Source organism: Juglans regia, chromosome 16 (assembly GCF_001411555.2).
Source record: "Juglans regia cultivar Chandler chromosome 16, Walnut 2.0, whole genome shotgun sequence".
In the NCBI taxonomy this organism is placed as follows: Eukaryota; Viridiplantae; Streptophyta; class Magnoliopsida; order Fagales; family Juglandaceae; genus Juglans; species Juglans regia.
In genome coordinates this window covers 11,088,493-11,093,810 of record NC_049916.1, presented here as the reverse complement: position 1 = coordinate 11,093,810, position 5,318 = coordinate 11,088,493, and the positions used below count along the sequence as shown (strand labels likewise).

General features: G+C 37.2%; 1 long non-coding RNA gene across 1 annotated transcript; it reads left to right on the top strand.

Annotated features, from left to right (window-relative positions):
- Positions 1-2,667: 2,667 nt before the first annotated feature.
- On the top strand, positions 2,668-5,088 carry LOC108979237. The gene is made up of 3 exons (XR_001994174.2): positions 2,668-2,767; positions 3,907-3,951; positions 4,827-5,088. It is a non-coding gene; the product is annotated as an uncharacterized LOC108979237 (long non-coding RNA).
- Positions 5,089-5,318: the final 230 nt, after the last annotated feature.

The window sequence follows — 5,318 nt, the reverse complement described above, 5'->3', positions numbered from 1 at the left end:
TTACACTTAGATCTCTTAGCAAATAAAGTGTGTTGCTGTAAAACAGTTAAGACTGCCTTCAAGTGTTCCAAATGCTGAGAAAAATCTTGACTATAAACCAAGATATCATCGAAAAAAACCAAAACAAACCTTCTAAGAAAAGGCTTGAAGACATGGTTCATTAATCCTTGAAATGTAGCAGGTGCATTAGTAAGCCCAAATGGCATTACCAAGAACTCATAATGGCCTTCATGAGTTCTAAATGCAGTTTTTGAAATATCATCTTCTTTCACTCTTATTTTATGATAACCTGACCTTAAGTCAAGTTTGGAAAAAATCTTAGCTCCATGAAGCTCATCAAGAAGCTCATCAATAACAGGTATGGGAAACTTGTCTTTAATGGTTTCATTGTTGAGAGCTCGATAGTCAATACACATTCTCCAACTACCGTCAGCTTTCTTTACCAGCAACACAGGTGAAGAAAAAGGACTTTGGCTAGGCCTTATAACTCCATTACTGAGCAATTCATTCATTATCTTCTCAATCTCAGCTTTTTGATAATGAGCATATCGATAAGGCCTAACTGAAACTGGTTGAGCACCCTCTTTCAACAGAATCTGATGATCAAATTCCCTAGGTGGGGGTAAACACTCGGGTTCTTCAAATATTCCTTTAAACAGCCCCAACAATTGCTCCACTTCACTTTGCACTTGCCCTTCAACTACACAGGTCTCCACGTTCATGATCTGCAACAACCACCCTTGTTGCCTCACAAAAGATGATTTCAACAGATTCAGTCCAAGTTGTACTGCTACTGAATCATAAACTAAGCCTTGCAAAGAAAGCTTTTTTCCTTCCACCACAAATTGCATGATCATCTTAGTAAAATCCCAATGAATACCCCCCAATGTCTTCAACCATTGGACACCCAATACAATATCACAACCCCCCAAATTCAATATATGAAAAGGAACCAAGAACTTGGTACCTTTAATGCTGATATTTTCTTCACATCTGCCTTGGCTAAGTATTTTAGCACCATTAGCCACCTTCACTTGAAGACCTCTATCCTTTAACACCTTTAGCTTTGCTGCCTCCACGACCAATGGATCCAAGAAGTTATGAGTACTTCCTGAATCCACCAAGATTTCAATAGAAAATGAACCAATCTTGCCCAACAACTTCATTGCATTGCTGTTAGTACAACCAGAAATTGCACTAATGGAAACCTCGAGCTCTTCAGATTCTTTTTCAAGAACTAAATTAGCTTCTGGTACCAGCTCTCCATTCACTTGTGTTTCCTCATTCTCTACACTGCTATCCACATGCAACAAATAAACCTTTGGAGTTTTACAAATGTGGTTGGGGTTCCACTTCTCATCACAGTGGTAACAAAGTCCTTTTTTCCTTTTTTCATCCATTTGCAAGGAAGTAACCCTCTTAGCTAGGATCTGATTCCTTGGCCCTCTATTAGAAACTTCCACTGCATTATCAACAACCCCTTTCTCACCAAGATTCAGATTAGTCTTCCAAGGTCTTCTTGAAGATAAAATATACTCCTCTTGGATTTTTGCCAATCCAAAAGCAGCCCCTAGATTGACAGGATTAAACATTTTGACTGGTAATCTGACTTCATCTTTCAACCCACTCAGAAAACAGCTAAGTTTATGTTTTTCAGATAGTCCTTTTAATCGATTAGACAAAGCTTCAAATTGTGACTTGTACAAAGTGACAAAAGAAGTTTGCTTTAACTTCATCAAGGCCTCCATTGGGTCATCATATGCTGATGGCCCAAACCTCACTTGTAAAGCCAAGATTAAGGACTCCCAAGAATTAAATTGGCCAGAATCCAACCCTTATTGGTACCATATCAACGCCTCTCCTTCCATGTGATAAGAAGCCATTAATAACTTCTGATGAAATGGTGTCTGGTGGTAGTCAAAATATTGAGTGGCTTTAAAAACCCACCCATTAGGATCAATGCCATTGAATCGTGGAAATTCCAAACACAACCCTCTCCAAACTACACTCCTATCATCACCATTACCTCCACGAACTTCTTGATTATTAACATGACTGGATTCAACAACAGAACATAACATGTCAGTGAGTTGACCTAACCTTTCTGAAATCCCACTGATTGCTTGGTGATGATGCTCCAATTGCTTCTGCATAATTTCTTGTTGCTTTTGTAAACCTTATTGCTGACTTTTCACCGAGCCTCTTGTGCCCTCCGCCATTGTAGGATCGTCCACTGCTGATACCACTTGTAAGGTTCAAGCTGCTGAATTCTTGAACCAGCACCAGGAAACCGTAACAATACCTCAGAAACAATCAACACACAGAATAGACTGAACAAGATTTCATTCATAAACCTTGTAGAGAATTTTCGAGGAATTCTCAACCTCCCAAACAGACTCTCAAGATTATTCAATACCTTTTCATCCTACTTATCTCTGCTTTTATAGAAGCAGATGTCTAACAACCTTCTAAACAATGGCAAGAAAAGCCAATGTAAAACGCAACTATCAGTTTACATCATGAAACGCAACGTTTCACTAAACTCTAAACGCAGTTGCTAAGAACTTAAAACGCAACACTTCCGTAAGAATTAAAACGATTCGTTTCATTAAACCTCAGTTTCCCTAACGGCTAAAACTGCTGCAACTAACTTCCTAACAACCTCATAACAGACTTCCTCCAAGCCTTACTGATCTGCACCACTTCAAGGCCTCTGCCAAGCACCCGTGACACCTCATTTTCATGTTTCGGAAGGTTTTCACCAAAGGTAAAAAGCCTAAACTCGACCCACTCGGTTTTGTTGATGTTGGGAGACCTATTTAGTTGTCTTAACTTGAATCTTGATCTTTAGTTGTTGTCTATGTGTTGGCAAACATCAATGCTCTGTTCTTTTGGCAAAACCGAGCATATTGAAGCTGTTATGTTATGCATTCTTCTACCTTTCGAAAATATATATATTTTCCTAATTGACTTGGAAGATTGTTTGATCCGTTGTATATATATATGTATATGAAGGTGCCATGGGTCATGTTATGTTTTGGTGTGTGTTCCAACCGTGTGTTCCAAGGCAGATTTTGTAGTCCTTTCCTTGTGTTTCCTTGAGTTAAGCCATGTTTTTAATTATGCTTTTATGTATTAAATTAATGAAGTTAAGATTTTAATTTTAAACATGCTTTGCTCAAGATTTATGGCCTAAGTAAGCCACCAAGACTTTTAAATTAAATTGGTAAGCTTACTTAGAAACTCTAAGTTTGCCAAGAGTTTGTATCCCTATATTTGTGCTATGTTTCAGAAAATACATGAGGTTTTCTTTAGTTTCTACCACTCTTGTACTAGTTAATTGTATGATTGATATTTGAGACCATGAAAACAGTGAGACTTGCTAGCTGTCCATGTATTACAGAAATTTGAAAATATGTTCTGTTTTGGAAGCCTAAACTAGTCACTTTACCTTTGCCTAACTATATCCCTTCTTGTTTAATCAAAGATAAACTTTAGCATGAAAAACCATTGGAGAATGAATGACAAAACCAACCCTCTTATGAGCATTACCTCTTGTCGGATCTATCTTCCAAATGATGATGCAAAACTGTCAAAATGCCCTCCTTTATGAAAATTTCCAGATTTATAGCACCTCTTCATTTTTAACTTATGATTTCCATCTATTACCATTATAGAAAACAATAGCCTTTAAGAAATGGACAGCAAGCAAGCCTCATACTCTCATAGATACTTAAATATTGTAATGAGGATACTAAGAGTTGACTTAGTGCCATGAATGTAGCTAAATAGGTTAAAGAAGACGTCTTAATTCCACTTGGAATTTAAGTGAGCGCGTATGGGTATTGGATAGTAAAGTCTTAAGTGGAATGAATATTAATATGTTTATTTCATTTCATTGAATAGGAATTTATTTTCAAGATTCAAGGAACTTACTTGTAAAGCCACGAGGTAAGTAGCTATGACCATGCTCCTTACACACAAAGCTCTTATGAAAAAGTCTCTCTTTCTCTCTTTCCAAATGTTTCTCTTATGAAAGAATAGATGCATATATAGTATGTATAAGCATTTCTTGGTAACCCCTATTAAGTACCTTGTTAATTACCATTGTGTGTATGTAAAGTAATGCATCATGAGATTTTATACATGCTCTCTCAAATAATTATGCCGTACTTATATGTAGCATGACATGAAACATTTCTTTCAAAGGAACGCATATGCATTGGTACTAAATGAAGATGATGAAAATGTTATTTTTCTAAAGAAAGGAAAGGAAAATGAATGAAAGCATGAACGTATGAATGTACGTAATGGCCCCATGTATGAAAACGGTACCAAATGAATGGGCAGATTGCAATGCCGGGTAAGTAGTACTGGAAGTGCACCCAGTGCTGCCACCCCATGAAAGGGATTCCCAACCTGCGGCCGCGGGCGGAAATCCAGGTCCAAAAGACCGCTATCCCCAACACACGGGGCGTAATAGTGTGTACTGGCCCAAGAAAGTGAAGCGTAAAGCAAAGTCATTTCTAAATAATGTTATGCATGAAAGCGAGTAATGTTTATGCATAAAAGGTATAGTTAAGCATAAAAGTACAGTTATGCATGAAAGTTAAGCATGAAAGTACAGTTAAGCATGAAAAGTATAGCTATGCATGAAAAGTACAGTTATTCTTAAATTGTTACGCATGAAAGCATTGTCAAGAATTAGCAAATGTTTATGTATGCATGTTTTCAAAAGAAAAGATTATGTGATTAATAAGTTAACAGCATGGTGTACTGCTTACTGAGTATTAGACTCATTTTGTGTTTATGTTTTAAACGTCCAGGTATGAATGATGGGACTGTGGAGCTAGGCACTGCTGAGGAGGGAAGGGCTGATGCTTAGTATTCCCTGTCGGTTCGATTTAACGATGATGGTTATATTTTATGTTTTATGATGGGTCCCATGTTGGGACGTTTTGTTGGTTGACTTTAAGACAATATGTCTTTGGCATGATGTAGATATTGTGGTAGTATGATGGTAATAGTGTAACTTCTATAGTAGGGTGATGGTAACCCCACATAAGAAGGTTAAACGTATTTTGGATATGTTGTAGGGACGGAGTACCCTTTTTATAGGAACTAGTGATGTTTTAAATGAATGAGTGGTGGACTCTGAGAGTACTTTGGTAATATGTTGAACAGATTGTCTATCAGGTGCCTACCTTTAAACTAGAAACGCAGTGTACATGCATGACATGTTCACACCCATCCCTTTACCCTCGTAGAAAATAAAATAAAATAAAATAAAATAAATACATACTAGTATTAATAAGAAG